Source organism: Amphiura filiformis, chromosome 15, assembly GCF_039555335.1.
Source record: "Amphiura filiformis chromosome 15, Afil_fr2py, whole genome shotgun sequence".
Classification (NCBI taxonomy): domain Eukaryota; kingdom Metazoa; phylum Echinodermata; class Ophiuroidea; order Amphilepidida; family Amphiuridae; genus Amphiura; species Amphiura filiformis.
The window spans coordinates 5,633,723-5,660,184 of record NC_092642.1 but is presented as its reverse complement, the minus strand read 5'-3'; the positions used below and the strand labels follow the sequence as shown (position 1 = coordinate 5,660,184).

At 34.9% G+C, this 26,462-nt stretch overlaps 1 protein-coding gene across 1 annotated transcript in view; it reads right to left on the bottom strand.

Moving 5' to 3' along the window:
- Positions 1–26,462, bottom strand: part of LOC140172083 (tachykinin-like peptides receptor 99D) — a 256,849-nt gene that overhangs the window by 89,754 nt on the left and 140,633 nt on the right. The window contains exon 3 of the mRNA XM_072195431.1: positions 8,906–9,043. The gene's annotated coding sequence lies outside the window, so the exon portion shown is untranslated. The remainder of the gene's footprint in view (positions 1–8,905; positions 9,044–26,462) is intronic.

Here is a 26,462-nt window from a genome sequence, read left to right as displayed (position 1 = left end):
GCAGTGAACCTATTCAGCTTGTGTTGTGTAAGTCAAACCATGATTTCGTCGATCTTCGTTTAAATGACAATAGCTCCCAGATGCATAAACCTATCAACTTCATATTAATAGATCAATAAGTTAACATATGCCCCTTTCTATTTATAGTACAAAAACTATATTAATTAGCAATTTTATATTTTTGATATATTTTTAAAAATGTCACATAGCCCGGTACCAATCATTTTGATACACCCTGTATTATGTGCTTACGGGCCAGTATTTATTTAACACAAAAATACGCGTTTACGCCTTCATGCGTACCCTTCAAATCCAAAGTTCAATGTCTAACGCGTACAAATTCTAGAAAACGTAGGCTTTCAAATATGATTTTAAATAGAAATACCCGATATTGTGACTTGGAATCGAACTGACTCATAATCTCAAATGGGCTGAACACATTAATAATATTGCAACTAAGGCCAACAAAGCTCTCTGGTTTGTAAGACTGTAAGACGTAACCTCTGGCGATGCCCTTCATCAATCAAGCAACAAATGTATTTCGCACTTGTCAGACCTATCCTAGATTATAGTAGCGTAGTGTGGGATCCTCATACCGCAACAGATATACAGAATCTGGAAATGATACAAAGAAGAGCAGCGTGTTTTTGCACCAACAACTACAGGAACACCCCGGGCACTGTCACAGATATTCTCAACAAATTGAATTGGCCAACACTACAGCACAGAAGAAAAACGTCACGACTCATGACAATGCACAAGATTCAGCACCAAGAAATATCTGTTCCAATCCCAAACTAGATACAAAGACAATCTGCCACTGGGGGGTGACCGGCGAAGCCGCGAAGCGGCGAATTCGAGCCGCGAAGCGGCGAGTACGAGCGAAACCCAGTAGTTTCTCTCCCTATGGATAATATAGGTACACGGTCTGTAACACAGACTCGGGCAGGTCCGAGGCCGGCGACTCCCATACAACAATTGAACACTCCCAATATAAGGGCCCCGCAGTTCAAGAAAGCAAGAGTAAATTTAATGTAACATTGACCAACAGAAAACCATTAATGTAATTTCACACAATATGATATATATTCTACTTTTAATATTATTGTTTTAAACTTTTACCCCTTAATTTGCCTCATTATTCAAGCCCTGCCTCTATCGGGGGCTGATTTATAGTTTAAGCTTGTTGGACATCCATATTTTGCGGTTCGTGGTTCTTTGTAGCCCTGCGGGGCAAACTAATTAGATATCCAAATTTCGCGGTTAGAAGTTAAACAGTTTTTGTGTTTTTTTTAAAACGGAGATGATAGTTCTACTGGAACGTCACGTTGTCTAATAATTTCGATCCTGGATAAACCCTGTTGGATTTATGAGCAAAATACAATATGCATGGTCCTATCGACTCTCAAAACAAAATAACGGTTATAGCGTTGGTCATGTTTTAGACTAACCGAGAGTTCCTTTGGTTTTATATATATGAATATGAATGCTAACTAACGTGCTATGTGTATATCATTGTATATTCTTGTACTTTTACTAGTTCTTATTATAGTAAATTTCCTAGGATACAAACAATTCAATACTTTACACACATTATGCATTAAACCACAGAGACATTAAACATCAATTACTAGTAACATGATATCCGTATTCAAATATTGACCTTGAAATATTCCATGATTTGTCATAAATGTAAAATTAATGTATAAAATCATTGAAAACCGAAAACTAATTGTGTCTCCCCAACTGTTTATATAGTAAAGTCTTTTTTTATTGCGGATGGATGCTTGTTTTAGTATAAACCAATCATTGCATACACATGCATTAATTTTCAATATCAAGTACAGAATAAAAGTGGTATTTATTTACCATCGGGCTCAGAAAATTGTTCATCTACTTTGATGGTTTCTTTTCCATTAACTAGTTTGTGATTCCATGGTGAAATGCTCTTACTTGCCGCAGACATAAACATGATCAACGCTAATTTAAAGGCACAGCATACATCCTATGAAATTCTTATCTTATGTATTTGATTCCATACCATGATAAAACGCCCTTAAATGACGCAGACAGGAACATTATCAGCATTAAGTTATGCAAGAGTTAAAGGCCCATTCAGTATTTTGCTCATCCCGACGATCGTAAAAATCATCAAAATTCAGATTGCGGTACCTTTGTCATTGTCATAGATGTGCTAACATAGCGTGCTAGTGGTTCAGCCGACAGAGCCGCGTATTTAAGATAAATAAGGCATTTACACGATTCTGTAATATATATACTGACAGTGTATAAATTAGCTACATGTGTTTGAATGGGGCTTCAACTTCGACAATACTGCTGTTTTCTTCTTTTTTTCTTTTTTCATTTCAAGAATACCAAATGACAATTTAAATGAACTTAAAGGGACCTTAATGGGAGAACCTACCCCCACCTTCGTTCTATTGCCAGTATGTATTTGATTCCATGGTGAAATCCCTTACTTGGTGCAGACAGAAACATAGCTACACAAAACTGTGGTCTAAGACCACGAACACCATCGTGGTGTGACCCCTTAATGACTTTTGGGCCCCAAATCTCTGAATACCCCATAGGCATTGGCTAATGTCAATGCACGGTGCACGTGACATCATTCTGCTGTGTTATTTGTGCCACTAAGAGACATTTTGAAGGAATATCGTTTCGGACCGGAAGTTACCCCTTTATGACCTTTAACCTCAAAGGAAATAATATCACATAAACATTGGATAACAACAATTCCTGTCTTAACATACCGTTACTGTGCTATGTTTTTTCTGGCTAAATAGGTATTTCGTTTTAGACCGGAAGTGAAACCTTAATGACTTTTGACCCCAAATAAAATAATACCATATACACATCGGGTAATGTAGCATTTTGAGTTGAAATCATGTTTTTGACCCTTGTGACCCCTACGTGACATTTGACCCCATGAGTCTTGTGTGACATATATGGGCATGGTCAGTGATGGTTTTGACCAAGTTAGATCAAAATCGGTGTAAACATATGAGTGCTAGAGGCTAGAGCACAGAATATCTGCTATGAAATTATCTGTTATGTATTAATGTATTAGGCTTCAAGATATACATCATAGCACTTTATTCTATTTATAGAAAGATTCTAAACTGGGATACACACGGAGGTACTACTAGACAGCAACATAATGTAGCCCCTCTTTATATCCAGAAACATTATTTTAAGAATGCTACAAAGTACTCAATTAGTACATGGAGAATCCTAGAGTTTATCTTGACGTGACAGGAACTCATCTAGACGCATATGTCTATAACTAGAGCATCATCTAGACACTTTAGTCTACAACTAGTAGAGTGCTTCTTATTGTAGAATATTAACAGTATATGGAAAATCAACGGGCACCATCTCCATAGAACTACATCACCCGCTATAGAAAACGCAAATTTTTGCATATGATGTAGATTCAGCATCTAGAATGTAATGTAAGAGCAAGGTGACACCAACGCACTCGCAAAACAAAATAATTTCACAACTCCCTGGTATAACATTTACAATGTACTTGTTTCTATTGCATCCACTCCTTCCTATCTTATCTCACGTAAGCGCACACACCTACTCACATTAAACCATCCTACATCCGAACATAAACAGGTGACACTTGTATGTTGACAAAAAATAAAGGTTACAATACAGTTCTAACCTTTGACAACTCAATTCCTCAAGTTGAACAGCTGCTACATATTTGCAGGAAATGAAAAATGACAATGTAATAATATGCATGATGTCAACTATTATTAAGTACAACCCTTTTCTACTTTATAGTAACTTTAGTTAAATGCACTCAGCTAAAGTACACAGAAAATCAGATCAAATTAAATTCAGTCCTTGGTCAGCGTGGTTCAAATTAAGCTTGTCCTGTTGAGCCAAAAGGATATCATTTTCAATGTAGTAGTTTTTGCATCTAACCCATTCGAAAGTCACTTACACAATAACTGTGTTCTATCAGATTGGCATGATTTAGATCATGATATACACATTAATATTAACTATCTGATGGTGTATAGTAATGGTCGACATTAGTGTAACAGACTGGGAAACTGATCACTACCCACGAGCTACCAACATGTGTAGGAGTATAACATTGAAAAAACTGAGCTGGTTTTAATCGCAATTGTCTCAGTAGATGAGTAGTCACGATAGAACTTGATTTACTTCAAGGAAGCCAATAATAATTAGCTATAATTCTTTATTATTTTAACAATGAATACAGGGTCAGCGGCCGGAATACGAACAAGAAACCTACTCACTCCTCTGTGATTTCCATGCCGAGCAATTCAATCAACTACTTAGAGTAAGCTTCTATAAAAGTAAATCACTGACATGTTTACATAAAATCTGTAATGAATTTAATTGAACTAATTTGTCCTTGAATAACGCGAACACCCCCAATCCCGAAAGGATATGGCATTCTTTATTTCTTTATGCTATCTCAAGTTCAACCTGCGAGCTATTGCTTATTTAAAAGCCGATTAAATCCCACTTTGCACTTGAGTCCATATTTGTCCTATAAATACTTTCCTTAATTACTTAATAAAAACGATACGTCCCATCAGTACCTACCTTAGAGTCTTCATAGATGAGCTAATTAGTATGGAAATGTGGAAAACTAGAAACAGGTGTACACCGAGCAGTTCAAAAATCGCCACTGCTAAATGAAGTTTGGCATGTCCCTTTCCATTAATAGCGATAAGTTAAATCGCGCGGACAAACCATGGTCAGTCACCCTATGGTTAATTATATTCAAAGTATCAAACAAGATTGGCGATGCATTCGCTGTCTTGTCACCCACGTAAAACAAATACGTGTATGGGCGAATGTAAGATACTTGAAGAGTATTAAGAAAATACTTTGCCTGGGATTATAAAGGTCTTTGTATACAAAATATGATACATGAGATTGAATGTTTGTTTAAAACCGGGATTTCAGGGGAGTGAGAGAATGGACATTAACAAGAGGCACTTACTATACCTTTCACCCGCTGACTAGATAACAGAATCATAACTTTCAACCACATTGAGATAAATAGAGTGTTTTTATTTGAAATATTTCTGCGACATATCTCTTGAAAAAAGTCGAGAATGCAACAAAAGTCAAACGTATCTACTTATTACCAACTTCACCCAAGTAGTAAAAAGATTTCTGGTAAGGTAACGCCAAGTGTTACATTTGTTGGCTAACATTGTATATTGCACGTTTTTGTTTTCATGTAGTCCCACCAGTGTAAAGTGAGTAAGCGAAGTTTTCTTCGTGGCTTTAGTATTTATTGATCTATAACATCTGATTACACTTTGCATAAATAACTTTTTAAATCTCAGAATACGCATGAAAACAATGATTTTACAATACGAACGACAAAGTCAACGACTGACTCTCATATTTCCAATTGAGCCATTGAAAGAAAAATAAATTATGTAAAGCGCGTGATTTATGGTATCTTTTTTAATTTCAAACATTTGATATGATTTAGGGGATGTATTTTATTCATGGATGCTAGTCTCCGTGATCAAAGAAGGTATTGTATCTTCCGACCTTAACCTTACTTCTGAAAAGCAGACCCCGATGAGATGAGAGATAGCAGATGCCATTTCATGATCAATTTGCTTTGTTCAGGTTAAACAATATGTTATATAGATTGATTTCATGATTCTATACTCAAAATTAACCTGCCTATATTTGGTATATACGTCCTTGCAACTTTACAAATAAAGTAAAGACAAAGTGACATTGTATTTAAGCAATGCAAAGTAATTTGCCAGTCTTGTTCAGTACACACATTTGTAAAGGAAACTCAATCTGGTACCTTTTTAATATGAATATTGGCAATAGTTTTGGTTTTAATTAAATGTTATACCTGAATATCTGATTGAGTTGGTGGAGCAGATCAGGGAGAACTGCCGAATATTACAAATAAACTTTTTGCAGATTATTGTGAAAATAAACACAAAAGGTGCACAGATTGATATTTTCATGCAGTTTCTTGGAAATGACACATAAAATCTTGTTCGCCTTGTTTAAAAGAGAGATTACATAACTTCAAACGTGGACTGTCGAAATGATTGACAAGTGACTTTTCCGATCATAGATTCTGTTTTTAAATATGATCGTTTTTGTGAATTATTTGGTGTTCACCATTTGAATTAAAAGTTTTATAGACTCATGTGAGAATATCTTGCGTATTATTTACGGAACAAACAATAGGTTATCCAATTGAAATCCATACACCCCCAGTGGAGGACATGACGTTAATCTCCCACACAGGGGGTGTAGATTTCAAATGCACCTCCCTGCGCGGAAAATTAAGGTAATGTCTCCCATAAGGGGTGTATGGATTTCAACTGGAATAATGTTTCCCAATATTGTTAAGATATGATGCTGTACCCAAAGGGTAGAATAACCCTTATCCCATAGTCATATTTACCATCTGATACTACCTACATGTATATTGGTAGCAAACAGGTATACCGTATTTCTTAACACCTGTGATTGCGCACGTACACCAGAGATTTGTTTGCTCCATTTGACTTAAACTTCAAAACATCCGATTTAAGTAAGAAATCGGTATTTTAGTTCGATACAGCATAATACTTACAATCTTTTACATGTTTTTTAAGTAAGTACATTTTGTTTATTTGTATCTATTTTTAGAACGTAGTCAAGTATTTTCAAGGTTCTATAAGACATAAAAATATCTTAATGGAATGCATACACATTTTACCTATCCATTATAAAAATATCTTCATGACTAATAAAGACTATGCCCATTGAATTAAAAGAGTTGTGTCTGCACATTAGTTTCTCGAGCTGTATTGCGGGAAAAGAGTGAAATCTGAAAGTTAATAGTCTTATGTTTGCTACATGATCAGCCCTTAGAGGAACGGGGCAAAATGAATTGTCCAGAAACTCTCTCTGTATCTTTTATGCAGAATCTGTATGCCGATTAGCCCAAAATAGTTGACTGAATATTCTTACACAATCACATTGCATAGTGACATCTTCAATACTGGGTACGATATTAACTTGAAAGTCGTGAACTAACACTTTGATTTACAATAAGTATTTATACTATATTAGGTAATGACCAACTTTGACTGAACTAGCTTTGAGAAACATATTTTCAAATCAATATCAAGCAAACTAATTAACACAAAAACGTTACACCATACTTGAACTGATTTAGCAACTGATACCTTACTTATTTTTAACGTAACCCCAAATACATTTCATTTTTGCATTGTTATTATTTTGACCAAGTGGTCAGTGAATGTTTGGATCCCGGATTGATAGAAAAAAATACTGACCTTCTTGTCCACTCAAATTGCCACTCTAATTAATTGATTATGCGGACATGGGAGAAGTTGAGGATGGAATTTAAAGTGACCTAAAGACTTTTCATTGACCCCAGCTGTTACATGGTTCTTGCATCTCGATAGCTCAGAGCAGTAAGAATAGCATAAATATGCAGCTAATCTGTAAAATATGACCGATGGAGTGGTATAACCAGATAATAAACACGGTCCCGTAGGATATGAGCTTGTAGGATTATCATATTAGAAACTAAGTTCTCAAGTCCAACAGCATGATAAACACCTCTATACAACAATGAAACTTTTGTCCTGTTTGCGTATCAGCAGTACATTTATTTCCCAGGATTTAGAATATGTTTAAACAGATATTCAAGGATAGAATCGAAGATTCGGCTTGCTTTGATACTTGATAAAATGATAAATGAATAACACTATAAAATTTATATCGTTCGTATTCAATATCTCTATTTTAAGTTCTACAAAAATATGGAAAGGATTATGGTACATCGTGTGAATTACTTGTTATAAAGGCCAATGCATATTACGGAGGTATAGATAACCTATAAAATCAAATCCCCATTCATCCTACATAAAGATCCCTTCATTAGGAAAAATATTGTCTACAGACAAAGTAATCAAATTTATATCATAACATTCCTTGTGCCGTTTGCAGGGCACACGGGGATAAATGGCTTTTAAAACATCCCCTTATTCACCATGCTTCACAGTTGCTATGAATGGTATTCTAATACAGCACAATCGTGCAGATTGTGCTGTATTAGAATACCATTCATAGCAACTGTGAAGACTGTTATAATTATGTGGAGACCCCGGTTGTGGAAATATTACTATGGCATCAGTAAAATGGTTCTGTTCAAAGGGATAATGTGCTTAAAATTAATCTTTGTAATATTGGTCGGTTTTTTGGACTCCAAAAGTACTTCCAACATTAATTTTGTCCAAAGCAAATTTATTTATTTTCATTTGACTGTAGAGCCGGCAACTACAAAGTTTTTCCAAGTAAATTGTTGTTGGTATCCCCCAACAGCTTCTGATTAAAAGTCAGATAGCTTTTCCTTTGTCACCCTGATCTCCTTTTGCCATGTGGATGAACATAAAGAGTATACCTTCTTCAGGGCTTCTTCATTGGCATCGTCAAGATATGTCCAAGAAAGCAAGGTTGACGCTGCCTTACATTTCGTATATATAACCCGAATAATGTATATTGGTAATGTATAAGGGGCCGTTCACAAACACTTGTACGGGGGGGGGGCCTGATGCAAAAAAATTTACCCCCTTTACAGACCTCAAAAATTTCAGGGCCCCCCTTTTTGACATGAAAATTACGGGTCAACCCCATAGAAAAGCATATAAACTCAATTTTCCCAGGAAAATTTGTGGTCATTTTTTTCAGGGCCCCCACTTTGGAAGGTCAACAATTTTCAGGGCCCCCTTTTTGCATCAGGCCCCCCTTACAAGTGTTTGTGAACGGTCCCTAACGCATTTATGAATAATAACAGGGTCAGTTTACCGATTATGTTAAAACATACCTTGTTTGTTCGCAGTCGCTTGACAAAAGTGATTCCAAGTTTGCTCGTTGTGATGGCCTGTATTAAATCACTATACATCCGTAACAGAATTTCCTGCATTAGTGCTAAATTCGGACGAAATCAAGTTTTTGGCGGCATCTGAAAATGGATCAGAAAACATATTTTGAACATCAGTGAACTAAAAGTAGTAGTAAATCGAAAAGGACACTGAAAAAAATCATGCACTCGATTATTGTATTAACACCAGATCGATCAAATACTCATGGCTAGCTTATTTTGCCAAACGGTATCCAGTGTGCTCATTCTAATACACTTTCTAGTAGTGTTTTGGTAGTAGTGATTGGTGAGATTTCGGATTTTAACACGGTGTTTGCTATGCACTTTTTAAACCTACATCCGTATAAATAAGTGTGATGTATTACAAATGTGGGATGTTTTATAAACCATTGATCCCCGTGTGCAAACGGAATAAGGAATGATATAAATGTGATTACTTTGTATGTATACAATATGTTTCCTACACTAAGATATGGCCTTAAAGCTTACCCATATTAATCAAAAGGCAATTCAAATAATTATGCCAACATTTTCGCGGGTAGACTTAACATACACAATCATACCCACATATTTAAGCAAATACAATTCAAATGCTGCATGGTGTTCCAAAATTATTAGAACCCAGCTGTGTGACAGATTCATTCAACCTTTGAAGATTCAATGCACCATCAATATGATTAAGATAATTATATGTGTTTGCATCATTTGAACAGTTTAAGATCCTTGCTCTTAACATAACATTATTATTATTATTATTATTATTATTATTATTATTATTATTATTATTATTATTATTATTATTATTATTATTATTATTATTATTATATATTATTATTATTATTATTATTATTATTATTATTATTAATGTTGGCTACTAAATGCATAGTGTTTGATATTTTCTGGATGAAGTAAAAACAATTTAATTTCTAAGCTTTGCTTTTTCAAATTATGGCCCTATCGAGGAGAGAATTTAAAAAAGAACGCTAACACAGCTAGTCGTTGAAATGAACATTAAACCTTTCAACCTTTCAAACTTATAAAACTGTATTAAAATTTCATGTGGAAGATGAAGTAAAGAGAATTGAAATGGTCAAAGAAAAACACCCTGAGTTCTTTTGCGTCATAGACCTTCCAAGTGTAAAGTAGCACTAATACGACTATACGACTGCTACACGAGGCCAAAAAAGAAAAGAAATTGTATGTTCGGTCGGTCGATTACCTTTTTCTTAACATTAAAATGTTAAATATACCTGCAGCTGCCTAAATAATATATAACTTGCAATATTATGCTATTGTGGTAATTAATATGTTAAAGCAGGTTTTAAGAGATAAATTGTGTTTAAAAATATACATTTTGGTCAATTAGAATGCAAACATATAGATTGAAAAAAAGTGTTTCTGGACTTTGAGGTCGGTATTCTTTTGTACAGTAAAAAATTTCTTCCCATTTTTCAAAATTAGGGTCGGTCGAATGAGGCCAATCATACACTTTTTTTGGCCTTATGCACCTTATCAAATTCATATGACGGGTTAATTTTTTTCAATTATTAATGTCTAGCTGTAAAGCTACTGAGCCATTCCCAGACATGCTTGGTTCCATTTAAATGTATTATGTGTTGTAGATTTTACTTTTCAAAAAGGTATGAACAATTCATAGCATGACATTTTAGAAGGTAGTTATTTCAGATTTATAAAAATCTCAATTAGACGGCATCACAGAGAGCGTATAGTTGGTGAACGGTGCGGCTAAATGATGCGCCATCACAGAGCTGTGACAGCGAATCGATGAGTCGGTACGAATAGTGTGATTTTACCGCTCCTAGAGGACTAACGAAAACGGGCCAAGTACACAATTCTCCTATCATATATATTTCATTGACCTGATTATTAGACAATATAAAAATAACCTATTGGCATATTAGCAGCCATTGTAAGGAAATTATCAATCGTAATTTTCTGATAAAGATGGAAATGATTTAATCGATAGGGAAAATTGACTATAGTATTATCAAGATATATCTGAATATCTGCTTTGTCATATTTGCTTTCCTAGTAGTAGGGATGCCCACTCTCAATACAGTTTCCACTAGAACGATTTTTCATTTACTGTGTGCGTGCACTCACACACGTATTGTCTATGGAGAAACTGATCGATACAAGAAATCCCAGGCATGTTAAATGGCGTACATACTTGTTTTGATCCAAATGTAGGCCTATATCAGGGTGTTTCAAGAAATTCCTGATTCCACCAGAAAACATTCACCAAACTTTTTCCTGTTTGGTCAGTAAATAGAGAGGACCTTCCTGCATGAAGAGATCAACTTTTTTAATGAAAAATTTAATGAGATGAGAACTACAACAGGTTGAAGTGACACCATTCCGTGCATCAGGTGTTCAAACGCAATTATCTCCGAATTTGGAGTGAATCAGACAAGCAAACTTACATACTCATAAAATTTAACTATTTATGAAGACAAAATGTGTAGGATGTTAAGAAATTTAAGAATGTTTAAGCCTACCGCGGCCCATCTCAAATCATGCACTTCCCCGTGCACTTCTCACTACCATGTCCATTTCATAGGGAGTATAAAAACCGGGGACCATCATGGCTTCCATGCACACAGTGTATTGCTCAATGTAGTAAAGACAACCTTTGAGTTGGAGCAAATTTCTCAAAATTGGTAGTGATTAATGTTACCAAACTTATACCATGATGAAATATAATAATTTTTGAAGATAAAATGTGCTGACCTTAAAAGATTGAACAATGTTTAAGACTACCGCTTTTCATTTGAAATAATGCACTTATTGTTCATCTCCTCTATGGAGATATTTTCCATGGCGGCCATCTATGATGCTTGAGGTTTCAACAAACAAACCATGGGTTTTGAGGTCTTATAGTTTTTGTTGTATGTCAACAAAATCGATTAAATTTTCAGGATGATCTTATTTTCATGTTGTTATAAGCAAATATAATGTTCCAGATAAGATAGTTAATAAATACATTAAGAAAAAGTACCTTAAAGTTGCACTTTCTGTTAGTATTCCTTTTTGGACTTGAACTTTTTAACATGTTCTAGCAGCCCTATATAAAACCGTGACACTCGAAAGGCCATATCTCTGGAATGAAACGTCCGATTAAGATTATTTAAACGCCAAAATGTTTCTTTCATCAATTCCCATCCAATAAGTTAGGTCTGAATCAATTTAAAAGTACTTCAATTTTTAGTGGACATGCCTACTAGTAGTGCATAACGCAGCAATTGAAATTACGTAATCGTTATTTTCTGCGGAATTACAAAAATGCGCACGCGCAGTGTGAAGGTAAAATTCGATGTATCGTAGGCATGATGGGATATAGACAATTAGGTCGACTTACAATAGAAAAAAAATTATGTTTCTAATTTAGCTAACTTTATTAAACACAAATCAAATCAAAAAACAAAATACATATTTAGAGTGAAAAAACTGCAGAAAGGATACAATCAAATATTTCTCTTTATGCCTGGGCATTATCTAGCAGTGTTATCAACAGGGTAGGAATAAAGATTTTTTTTATGTACATTCCTTTCACATTATGTGGTAATTGAACAATACCAACACTACCCATAGCTAAATAAAGTGTAAAACTAAGAAATACTATAAAACATACATCATTTTGCCTTGGAGTAATCTAATACAAAGTTGCAATTCTAGTACTTTGCTGACAAGGCGATCTCTTAAAATCACTAACCCGTGCCTGCTCGTGACACCCAACACTGGAAAGTGTTAGTTGACTGGCTTAGCGGCTTAAGCTGAGTCTGTCAGATTCTAGAACATATTAAATAATGAATTAACAAAATAGCGGTGATATGATGCAGTCGTCATTAACAACAAGCATGCGCGTATTTTTTTTTTTGGGGCTTTGGGGCGCCAGCCCCGGGGTAAAAGTAGGGGCGGCCAAAATGAAGGGGCGGCGGAAGAAGAAGGGGCGGTAAAAACAGGGGCGGCAAAAAGAATTACTAAATAAAAAAGGGCGGAAAAATTTGATAAAGCATAAAATTTTTTTTGAATAAATGGTAATGTGCTGCTTTTAGGGTGCTAGCGCCTGAAACCCTTTTTTTTTTTTTTTTGCTCTTCACTTTTGAAACGACCGAGAAAAAATTGGGTCAACCTTTTCGGGCTGTTGAGGAAGGGCGGCAAAATGAATTTTCTTCAGCCCCCCGGGGTTGGGGCGGCCACGGTACGCCACTGCAAGCATTAGCACAAATGATAATCAATAATTGATTTCATATAACGCATCTAGCACATCCGTTGAACCCGTAGTAGGCAGGTAAGTGATTTGAAAGTAAAATTCGCCCTATAACGTGAACTTTGGAGGCTGAGACAAAGTTAACTCAAAATGAGACTGAAATGAGTTTGATAACACAATAATCTGTTTTTGTGGTAAAAAGGTAAAAACCTATTAATCCCCTACAATAATAGCATAGTAAGCTCCTCTTATTTTTATTAGCTTTTTACTCACTTATGTCAGGTATAATTGAATTCTCAAATAGTTTAATTTTGATATTCAAGCAGAGTACGTTACGTGTTGCATTGTGCCAAGACAATATTGGATCCTTAATATGGAAAACGTATTTTTCTTATTTCAAGTAAATGTTGGTTATAAGATTGAATATTTTTACAATTTACATTTTATCACAAGTAAATTGGTCTCTGACTTACATTTAAGAAAATATTTCTAAACTTCAGGGGTGCCAATAAATGCTACTTTTATATATCCTTTTGTTTAATGCTGTGTAAACTACAATTAGTCGGGATGAAAAATGCACACTCCAGAAGTATTGAATTCAATGCACGCTGATACTAATGAGCCAGATATTAACATCATAGAGTTATTACAGATGCAAGTAAAAAGTATGTTACATTTTATTCAAAGCTTTTCAGAAGAAAAACACGCTTTCAGTGATTGCTTTCATGACATTCAAGCGAGATATAACCATTGTAAGACAATTCAGTATTGTTTTAAGACAATTAGTATTTTCTTAAAGATTAAATGTAAATTACCCGTTTCCTTGCACAGTAAATCAAGGCAATGTGCCACCACAGGCACGAAAGCGCTATTCTGTATTAATATTCACTTTAATCGAATCATGGTAGCATTTTCTTGATTAACTATATTGACTATTTCGCTAGGCACAAAATTCAGACTAAATACTGCGACGGAATATTACATGCAAATCCTTGTAATTTAACCGTTGGCAAGGTATTCCTGAAATGATATTTATAACAGCATATTGAAAAAAATATCGTTCATTCTTACTTATTATACTTTTGTTTAAATTGTAGATCACAAACTTTGTTTGTTCAGGATGGGATTATACTTTAATTCATCTTTACTATGAAGTAAGTTATCTCTGGACCATTTTAATTAGTTGACAGGAAGAGAAAGTGAATGCGTCTATACTAGCTGTGGTGGTTACAATGTAGGCTGATCAGGGCTCTGCGCCTGTATAAACACATGATTAAGGTGATCACTGAATGATAATAAATGGTTTATAAAGTGTGTCTTGGGTCTTGTAAAGTGTGCTGAGGCTTGTGGTTTTCCCCTGTGCATAGCGCACTGTAAATAATTGCGTTTTTATATATATCACACAGCTCACGCCTATCCCAAAAATTGAATATTACGTGTATTTCAAAGGCGTTACAGGCTAACCCAGTCTCTCTACTAACTAACATTAAGCACAATACAACAGTCTTAAAGTGCTAATATTGAGCACATTAGCGTAGTGATAGCGCCAACTGTTGTTATTCAGTATTCCGTTTAGAAAAGTTTTGAAGCTGTATTTTGACACCAAAAATAAAGGCTAAATTGTTAAGTTAAAGCATCCCGGGGGTGAAGAGGATGTTGAGATTGGACAAACAAGGCAAACTATAAAAAGTAATGAAGTAACAATGCTTGTGTTGCAGCAGAGTACTATCGAGGTTCGAACTCATAACTACGGATTACGAGAAAACTACTCAAAGCTGATATCTTTGATCATAGAGCAAATGGCTCATTTCTAAAAGTCCAGTAAATTTGGCTTTATGGCTACTTAGCCAAGCCGTTTAATACAAGTAAAGTGTCATTGCCCGACACTGTAAGGCGACCCTAATAGCCATGGCGCATGTAACAAGATCGTTAGCACACCTCTCTAGAGGCAACACCGGAATATCTATACAATTTCGTTGTATAAAGTATTCTTACATTCTAAGGATGTATAATTACCTTTTATTTGCAGATAGTACCCATAAAATAAACTTTGTGGTCATTCCAAATCAAACAGTGTGTAATGAACCATATACGTAGATACCATTCACCAAAGAATGAACGATGACAAAGACAATTATGCTCTCTTAGGGATTACACGGCGAGCGAGGTGGCGTGAGGTTGGTGTTAGGTTTGGGCATTGCGTTTTGCGTGTTTCCATAGTGACGTATAGTTTTGTATTTATTGTTTTCAATTTGCCAGTAATAATGTGTCTTTATTGCTGTTGAAAGTTATTTAAAGATAAAATCTATTCATTTTACTACAGAAATTTCACATCAGTTACAAAATATAATGAATGTCTGATTTACACAACTCGATTTTATATTGACACATCTACAAACTAGATTTTCTTAAAAAGTTGTTTATTCGCGGTGGCACACTATACACCGCTATGGAATACAGCCGAAGAAATTTAATTTTTAAAATTATTAATACAATATTAATTTAATTTAATTATTAATTACGGTAACTTAATTTTTACTAAATGAAATTTCAATTAGTAAAAATTAGGTTACCGTCTTGAAAACTGCTTTTATGATTTATTTGAATAAGAATAGAACATTGAAGTTGACTCAATTTTTACAACCAAAAAATGTAAAAAAAAAACTATCGCGGATTATTTCCAAAGACCGGAAGTCAATCAATCACATCACATTTAATCCATATATCTAATCTAATGTAATTAGATTTATTTGTGTACATATGCTGAATACAATGCATGATGAATAGTTTTTACAACTCGAGGAAAATCCCGGGGTGAAAGGCGATGGCATAAATCCACTGGATAGTCAATGGAATTATTTCAGTAGCTATCAACTCTGTTCTGCCGTGAAAAATTGTAACCAAAGCCATTTGTACTTTCCCCTTCAGGGGGTCCTATTTGCAACAGAGGACAGTATAATACAGAAAATATTTGGCGACCATTTCTTGTTATTAAAATAAGTAAAGTTACAATCTTGGTATGAATTCCGCATTTCTTAAACTTGGGATCACCAAAATCACAAAACAGTGTACAAAGGGCCAATTCAATCTCCCCATTGCAATGGATTAGCGACAAAGAACTAAATTATATTGGATATGACTAAAAACAATCGCTAATCAATGGTGATTTTACTATCGGAGGAATGGTAAATATATTCAGCGGCGGCTACCTGCAAATAAAAATCCCTGCAGGTCTTCAACCACGCCCAAGCACGTCTTTTAATTGATCGTTATAGGACATACGCCATTTCTCCATCATGCTTATAGTGTTACTACCTGTACTTCTCATGATATTAAGTTACGTTTTCAAGGTAAACCTACTTACAGAGCCAAAAGTGGTGTCAAAGTGCTTATAAAATGTCACGTTGAAGTTTCAGTGAAGGTTTATTTGTAAATTGTAGAGAAGGTCACTCCTAACGTAATAGAACTTCAGAAACAAACAAAAGTACCCATGAGGAAGGATTCTCAAATTCATTAATTATTGCATAATACCGTGAATAATCTGTGATCCAACACAGGTTTTTCACGGATTTTTCAAGCAGTCACAGATTTTTCACAGAAAAATGTCTTCTAGTGAGAATAGGGTAACGATGTCGTTCAACCAAATCTTGCAAGTACTATTGTATGAACTCTCACACAACTTGGAAATATGACATGCATAATAAGATATTTTTAAGATAACAATGGAAAGTTAATGTCTTGAAAATGTTTTTTTACCTCATACTTTCAACCATATGGCACTGCATACTCCTCTCATGTATAAATGAATTAATAAACAAGCAGCTAATGCCATGGTCTGACAAAATTATAAGCATATTTCTATAACAGCCCGTCACCGATATTTATGGTTAGAGACAACCCGTCACGCACATAATGAAATGCATACTATTTAGTATTTTAATAATTTTGTTAATAATTTGCCATAAAATTATATACCTAATTTTAAAAAGTCAAAAAGGACATTCCTCGTATTCAGAATGTAATAATTTGAGGTGTCTGATGTGCTCAGGACCTACAAAAGTTCTGTGCAAACGTTGCTATCCGATCCCTCAATTTCAAGGTTATGTCTAGAGCTGTCGATGGCATATTACCTTGTGAACTAATCTAAGAACACATAACAAACTATTTCAGTTATATACCGGTTGAACAAACTTGACTATATTGCACCTGCCCATAACTGACGTGACTTCAGTCAAATGCGAGGCCAACTTATGGGACTCGATTTACGAAAGCTTATAATTTTGAATAAAGATAAATGAAAGAACAAGCAACTGTTGGAAACGGGTTCGAAATAACGTTGAAATGTCTTCTTTGGAACTGGTAGTTTTTGAAAACTAGACGGTATCATTTTAAAATTGACTCTTTCATACTTCAACAAGCCAAACAGTGACTTTATTAAAATATCAAAAACTGTTTGTCATGCGCACGGTATTTGAGGCAGGAATATAGCGGTGAGTTGACATTAACTTAGTGCTTTGATTAATTAATCTTGCTTGAGCAACTGGTGCACTCTCTGTTTCATAGTGCTTTGATTACTTACTCTTGCTTGAGAAACCGGTGCACTCTCTGATAGTGCCCTGAGTTGTGTGCATTGTTTGCATAACAATGTACCATATTCATGCCCGTCTTCGCTAGGTTTTCGGAAAGACATGAATTGGGCATGTTTTGACAATGTTTCTCTTAATATTCATAATTCATTAGTCTGTCTACGGGGCACATCCCGTAAAATATATATGAAATACCCCCGTAAGATACATGATTGAACTGGCAATTGGTTATATCATAGTGCTTTTATGAGGTTCAAGGGCATAATCAACCACGAATAAGCATGACATTATGTTGAGAAATATGCGCATAATTATGACAAGGGAATGGTTTTGCAGCTAGGGTCTCAAAACATAAAGACGTGCCACAAACTACCTTTCGTCATATGTATACTAACAGTAAGACCCAATGTCTTTGAGGAGTTTACTATTCTTTAATTCTATTGGACCTTAATTTTCATAGATTATGAGTGTCATCGATATATGCCAAAAGCTGTGAATTCCTGTACTATATTAAAAGGGGAATAACTCATGTCTGCTGTAAAAGCAAAATATTTTCCTACAACGGTTTTGTGCAATACTATGTCATTATTTTGTAACAATATATAGATACTCTACCTAATTAATTATCACCATGAGCCTGATGAAAGTTATCACACAACAGGACAATGGCCTTTGGATTATTACCTACACCAGGTATTCACTCTACGCTTAGCGTAATGATACTTACTGATATTAATGCATGTTATTCCATAAATCGACTCGCTTATGGCATTCATGTTCTCACCCAATACAGGACAGCCTTTTGCAAAATGTAAACTAGAGAAGGTCAGTTACACACTATATGTAGCTGCCATCAATATGTAGAGAGTAAACATGTAAACGTCGATAGCTAATCTAGTGCTAATTTTAAAGCCCAGTGTCATGTATTCTTTCAGCGCGTTGCGATGCCATCGTTCTATCAATAATAATCGTTATATTGTACTTTCTCAACACCCTGTCGTTTGGATGGGAAAAAGTCATATTGGGTTTTTTTAAATGACACGTTTTATTCTGATGGTGGCTTGTTTCACTTTTGTTTTGACTTCACGACCTTTATTTGAAGCAGGGTTCGGTTTTTGCCGGCAAAAACCTGTTTTTTCTGCCTGTGGCTGTGGTTTAAACCGGCAAAAAATAGCAAAAACTCACATATAGTCACTGAAATATTAAAAAGTAACACGGAAAGCTCATAAACAGTAGCACACAACTTTTTTTCCTTTCTTTTCAAACATATTTCTTAAGTTAACGGATAATTTATTATATTTTAATAATTTGTTAATAATTTGCCATAAAATTATAGGACGAATTTAAAAAGTCAAAAAGGACATTCCTCGTATTCAGAATGCAATATTTTGACGTGTCTGATGTGCTCAGGACAGGACCTACAAAAATATTGTGCAAACGTTGCTATCCGATCCCTCAATTTCAAGGTTATGTTTAGAGCTGCCGATGGCATTACCTTGTGAACTAACCTAAGAACAAATAACAAACTATTTCAGTTATAAACATGTTGAACAAACTTGACTATTGCACCTGCCTATAACTAGACTTCTCCGTAGTCCACTTGCCAATTGTGCATACTCTGGCTACATTTAAGCTTAAAACTCTGATTCAATTAGTTGTGCACAATTGATAGATTTTCACATCTGATCTTTTTAGTCACCGTACTCCCTCTGTTTGTTAGCTTGTGATTTTTAACTCGGATAATAAACTGGCAGATTCTAAAATTCTAAAATAGAATTATTGTTCAGTATTGAAGTGCCATTATAATTATGCCATTATGATATGTTGCATTCAATATATGCCATCGTTCTATCAATAATAATCGTTATAATGTACTTTCTCAACACCCTGTCGTTTGAATGGAAAAAAGTCATATTGGTTATATTCACGACCTTTATTTGAAGCAGGGTTCGGTTTTTGCCGGCAAAAACCTGTTTTTGCCAGTTTTTGCCTGGTTTAAACCGGCAAAAATAGCAAAAACTCACATAGTCACTGAAATATTCAAAAGTAACATGGAAAGCTCATAAACAGTAGCACACAACTTTCAACATATTTTTTGTCTCATCAAGTCTTAATTCTGTAAAGTGAAAAAGTTTTCAATTTGATATATGCCACATTTCGGTTAAATGCACTTGGGCAATGAAAACACATGCATTTTTAAATTTCTTAATATGTTATTTATAATTACAAAATATGGTCTTGTTGCACTCAAGAAATTATTTTTGTAACTTAATAATTTGTTCTGAGAGGAAAAAACTGAACTATAAATCACTTTTTTTAGTTTTTGCCAATTTTGCCGGCAAAAATTGTTTTTGCCAAGCGGTTAAAACCGCGGTTTTTTCCACCTGCGGCAAAAACCTGCAAACCCTGATTTGAAGTAGGTGTACTGATATAATATAGCTGGTAAATTGCAGTAAGTATCTTAAGAGCAGTTTAACCAGTGGGTACTGTCAACGTGATTCGTTCTACTTTTTCCTCCACTTTTTTCTCACCCTACCAAATATATTTGTCATTATACCATGCATTTTGGCCTCAACGATTTCGTTAATTTAGATAATGATTATATAACATGTGTTCAAATATACACATATGTGGCAAAATAATCCTATACACACACATGCCCGTTTTGTAAAATATTACATGTATTTCAAACCTAAATGGTCTAAATGGAATCATGAAATCCTGACTTCTAGAAAGTGTTTAATATTTCGTGTCGTTTTATCGGCTTAGATGGCATTGCCAGTTTAAGTGCTGATTATTTTGTCTAAGGGTGGTAAAAAATGAGATTATGGGGGTGTAGAGCTTTGACGCTTGGGAATGAGTAGAATTTTTACTCCTGGACAGTTTAAGCTGTTCAAGGTCAACGTTTCCACATGGGTCAAAATTCAAAACTGCTCAAATTTTGTTTAAAACCATGCCAATCAGAAGGATTCGGAAAATGATCACAAGGATTCGGAAAATGTATAGTTTGACCTACCTACAACTTACCATCCTGAAGTTATAAGCCAAAAGAGCAAAGGTTATACAGGGTGAGTCAAAAAAGTGCAATAGAGAAAAGAATCCATTTTTATTTAAGAACCGAGTTGAACTTTTTAGGTTTTAAAACATTTTATATATGGTATATCCATCAGTGACCTTGTGCGAAAAGAAGTAAGGAATTAGCATTTACCCTTTTTTTATGACACATTTTATAGCGCTACCCAATTTTAATGTTTGTCCAAGAGACATCTAAAATTTGAATGTCAGCCCACTCTGTGTTAGGTAGATTTGGATTAACTGCAATTTTCTTTTCTTTTGGCATTAAAATAAAATCTTGGTCTTGTTTAAGGAGAAGAAACATTATTTGTTGTTATTTTCATTTTACCTTTACTTTAAAGATGTTTATTCTCTATCAAAAAGATGTCAAAAAAATGTCAAAATTAAATGCGCGCAAATTGAAGTGGAGTGAATTTCAAAATATCCAAAAAGTTTGACATATTGGGATTTAAAAAAACTGGTGTTGGAGTCGAGTGAGGTATGAAGGACTTAAAGTAATGTTAGAAAGTTGGTTTGAACAGAAAAAAAAAAAGAAATTAAAATAACGCAAAAAACAACCTTATTTAAGTTAAAGTCAGTTTCAGGTCTGGTGTCTTTACCGTGCACTGTGTGCTCTTATTCAAAATACATGGTACTTCGTGGACAAATAACGAAATTGGGTATCGCAGCAAAAGGACTCATAAAAATTAAACGGTAGTCGCGATTCACTTCATATTTTCATAGAAGGTGGCCATTGAGTGTAGCATGTATAGAATCTTTCAATATTGGGAAAGTTCGACTTGGTTCTTACATAAATATTTATTCTTTTCTCTATTGCAGTTTTTTTGACTCACCCTGTATTTGGATCTAAAACAGAAAAGATGATACAAATTTGATGAAAATTTTCTCAAAATGTTGGTACTTTTATCTCAAAAAAGTCTCAAATAGTTATAACTACCTGTAAGGACTAGTTACCTTGGTTACCGGTCATCATCAATATGGCTCAACTGGCAATGAACTATTTTGCTCAATTAGCTAGGTAAGCAGTTCAGGTGCTCCAACGATTCTTTTTTTAAATGTTGTTATCACAAAGAGAACAATTTGGGACAATTGTTATAAAACTTTTTTGGTTGAACTCATGTGGCTCCTACCACATAATTCCACCACTGTAAGTCGTAGATAGGTGAAAATACATATTTTTAAATCCTCATAACGAGAGGAATCTTTGGTGCGGGTATGACAAAATGGACCAGGTTTGAATTGTGACCTCTGAATAAACTTTGACTTTGATCTCAAATTGCCCAGGGGTGATATTTTACACCTCTCGGAATCTCATTTTGTATTAGCCATAGAACAATAGTCAACAAAGAAAAACACTATCTGGCAAAACCTACCTACCAGAATACTATTTTTTATGTATTTTATGTGCCTATGTTTAAAGTAATCCAAAACTGTGTGCAGAAAAATGTTTGTCCATACCTTTTTGACCAACCCAAAATTGCTTTTTACCCTTTGGGTCTTTAATTTTTTACTGTATTGCTATTGCGTGTGTCTCACAATTCGCTATTTATCTCCCCACGGCACAAATATTTACATCTCTTAATTCGCCGTAGAAGTGACGTCATAATCGGATTAACTACCATAGCCCCTATCTCACCCAGGTAGGGAATATAAAATGGTTACATGGTCTATCACATCCATGATCCTATTACAAGGCAAATAAATAATCTAAAAATAAACAACATAAAAAACATGGAAATGAGTTTCACATCACATTCGCAGGGTATTCATGGTAAAGCTAGCCACCGACAACCTGGGCCTCCACAGACCAATCAGACTAGCTACTTATTGGGTACCAGATAGGGGACCAACCTATTATCATGATTATGCTGCAATGTTCACCTACAATTAAGCGGCTTGGTTATGCTCTGTTTTATTTGTTCATTTTTGTACATGATTCGAGCTTATCATCTTATGCCTTCTTTAGTTTATTTTATTTTGTATAATTTTAGCATACAGTATAAGGAAGATTGAATCACATTATGTTGAGTGTTATCGGCACAGATAACTTTAAATGGACAGACTTAACTGCCGAAACACAGTTAATTCCAACCACTTTTGTGTTAAAAGAGACCAATGTAAGAAATTAAAATAATTTCTTGGCGCATGGCAGTCGAATTTGGAACTGGGTCACATACAGTATAAGGAAGATTGATTCGCATGTGTCGAACAGATAAAGGGACAGACGTTTTAAACCATTTCAACAATATATTGCACTTCTGCGTTTCTGCGTCAAAAGAGACTAGTGTAAGAAGTTGGCATAGAGTCTGGGCACAAACAGTCGAATTCAGAACTGGTTATCGTACGCACGCTACCAGACGGTGCTAAGCCAATATACACTTGCTAGGGGAATAACTTATGTTTTGTACAAAGGCGTTGGTTTTTATCATCAAACACGGCCCTGCACTTCTTAGATCGCCTTGATAAGAGTTCGAAGCCCTGTCGTCAACAGAGGGCAGTAAACTCGAGGTAAAGAATATCCCATATCATGATATCGCGCTAATGAGCTGGGCAGTAACTGTAGAAAAAGCTTGTTTCTGGCGAAAATTGACAAGTAACTTGCACAAATTTCTAGATACAGTTACTATAAGGTCGTGCGATGTATTCAAACCATTTGTTAACCATTTCTTTTTTAGGGAGCAATAATTATTTATCATGAATATTATTGTAATGTTGATGACATCATAGTTACTCGCATTTTGTTCATTTTTAAATTTTGAAACATTTAACGCTCAAAAGTCACACAAAATCAATCACATATATTTTTCTTTATTTCACCAGAGTGTCCTTGCCAAGATTCTAGCATCAGACCATGCGCTTTCTCTCAAGATACAGCCTTCATAAGTGTTAGGTCACTTCTGTACAATTCTTATAATTTGTTTCATGCATACAAATAGCGATGCACGTTTTTGTTGTGTTTTTAATAGGTTTTCATGTCCGATTTTAACGATAAAACATTATTCCCTATAGAAAAACAATATGGCAAATCATACAACAGTTTGTAACATTCTCCATGAACTTAACCATCTATGTTTGGACTGTGATGTAATTAACGTGTGTAATGAGACTTTCTCTTTCTGAATCTGACTTGTAAAATATTATTTTTCATCACAATTTCTCATCAAATTCATACATTTCTGGGTCAAAAGTCAGGTAAAGCACTTTGTGGTTTTGAAATTTGGTTTAGAAATAACGCTAATAAAATCATTTGGGTTGATCAAGCAGTTGCTTTTTATGATTTTCAAGGCAATATGCATAAATGACGAATCTGCATGTACATAATTTTTCACTTCAGTAAGCTCGTCTTTTGACCAACGTTCATTATTGATCACGGGTTATATTGTATGCGATTGACATCAAAGAACCACATGTGTATGAGCTTGTGCATTGAATTGAATTACACAATGGTTATTCAGGTTATTGATCGCTAGATGGAAGCGAACATGATACATATTAATACGTAGGATTCCATGCCTGTGCGCCAGTGCGGGGATTTGAACCCTAGCGACCAGAACTATGAACACTTTGAAGTGTTAGCACCTTGCAGGGCCGTGCAAAGTGACCAATTTAAAATTATTGATAAAATCTGGGAGCAGAGAATATCTTTGCATTGTACCTTTAATATTGTTGATGCCGCAAATAAGCATCTTAGAAAAATCGCATCTAAATATCAATACCACCTCCAGTTTATTTTTTCAGACAAGGCTGTTTTTGTCGTCAATGATGTCCGGTTCAAGCTCCCAAAATATTTGCTATCGTTTTACGTACAAGACTAAGGGCAATTGATCCGGATTGTAACAAGAGCTAACTTGCTTTATTTAATAATAGTACCATTGTATAAACAACTAACGCGTAATTTGCTTCGAGTTTGTATACTTGTTCAGACAGATGTCATAAATTGGAGCGTAGGAAAACACACAATGGCCTAATGGTTTACATCACGGAATAATAGAAATCCGAATCAATGTGATTTACAGGGTGACATTGTCGTCATCTACCTCGCATTGCATTCATATATTAGGCCTTTATAAACATCTCAAAAAAAGTAACTAACCCCCCTTAAATAATGACCATTATTCAAAAACGGGTGATTGTATTAAAAATTATGTAAAATGCGTTGGAAGCAGAATTTATTTCTGCACATTTTGACACCTCATTTGTAGCAACGTCACAGCGTACATTTAAATCAATGTAACCCAAGATTTGAAAGTTGCAGTAAATTCTATTAATTTTGCATTTGCAATTTATTGTTTTCTGGGCTATCGTATCAAATGAGGTGTCAAAATGCGTAGAAATGAATTCGCTTCCAACGCATTTTACAGATTTGTAATACAATAGCCCCTTTTTGAATAATGGCCATTATTTAAGGGGGGTTAGTTACTTTTTTGAGATGTTTACATACAATACAGAAACATTGCGCTGGGAGAGAGCTGAAGTATGGCGGTATGCCCGTGTAGTCTATGAGCTAAATCTCATACGGCCTTAATTAAGGATTGAGTTCAAAACCCATGTCTACCAATATTGGTTGCCATGAGGTGTTAGGATAGACCCTCTGGATCACTGCTGTGGGTAGTGGACTCAAATTGTAAGGTACGTTTTTTGCTAGAGGTCACGAAATGTCACACAGGGGTAAAAAATTTAAAATGCTTCGATGCTGTTGATCTATTGTTACTGAGTTATCTTACAAAAACCTAATTTTTAGGCAAAATGACATGTTTTTGGTTGTACGGGGGTCAAAATGTTAACTTACTCTGATTTGGGCAAAAATGGTGGCAAATTGCTCATCTTGATGTAAGAATCAAGAAACAGATTCAGATTCAGATTCAGATTAAATTTATTTCAAATTCGTGGCCCGTAGGCCAAATTACATGAAATATTGTATTTGCATTGTTTACATTAAAAGACATAAAAAAAACATATAAAATATACATAAAACACCATAAAATTACTCAAAGAAATTAATTGCACTTGTTGAGGCAAAATCTCACACTCACACTCATACAGCTCACACACCCCTACATCTCCATACACACCCCACATACACCCCCCCAACTATCAACCCTCCATATACACACACCCACACACACCCCAGATGCTCTAAAGAATTTAATTTTATAAAGCAGTAATTAATAAATAACATAACAAAATATTGCACATAAATTGGACCAGCCAAATTATAAGGGACAAATTGAATACATCAAGATAAAATGCTGTCATAAAATCACAGTTAAAACACACCAGCTGAATATGAACATGATGACATGCACTAATTAAGTAGATGAGTGAGATAGGATATTGAGCTGTTCCCATATCTTTTTGTTTTGGTGCTGGGGACCTGATAGTTCTTGCACTGTCTAATTCATATTGTGGGTCCTGATATTGTGTTGAAACCATTCTGAGTACCTTCGATGTGCAATGGAAGTCAGAAATCAACAGTGGCCTATATAGCCAACCAATGGCCTGTGACCTTGTTTGCATCTCATTAAGTGAACACAGTAGAGAGGCAAAACTATTCTTTTTCTGGTTCTACTCAGCTACACAAACAATTTGCTACCATTTTTGGCCCAAA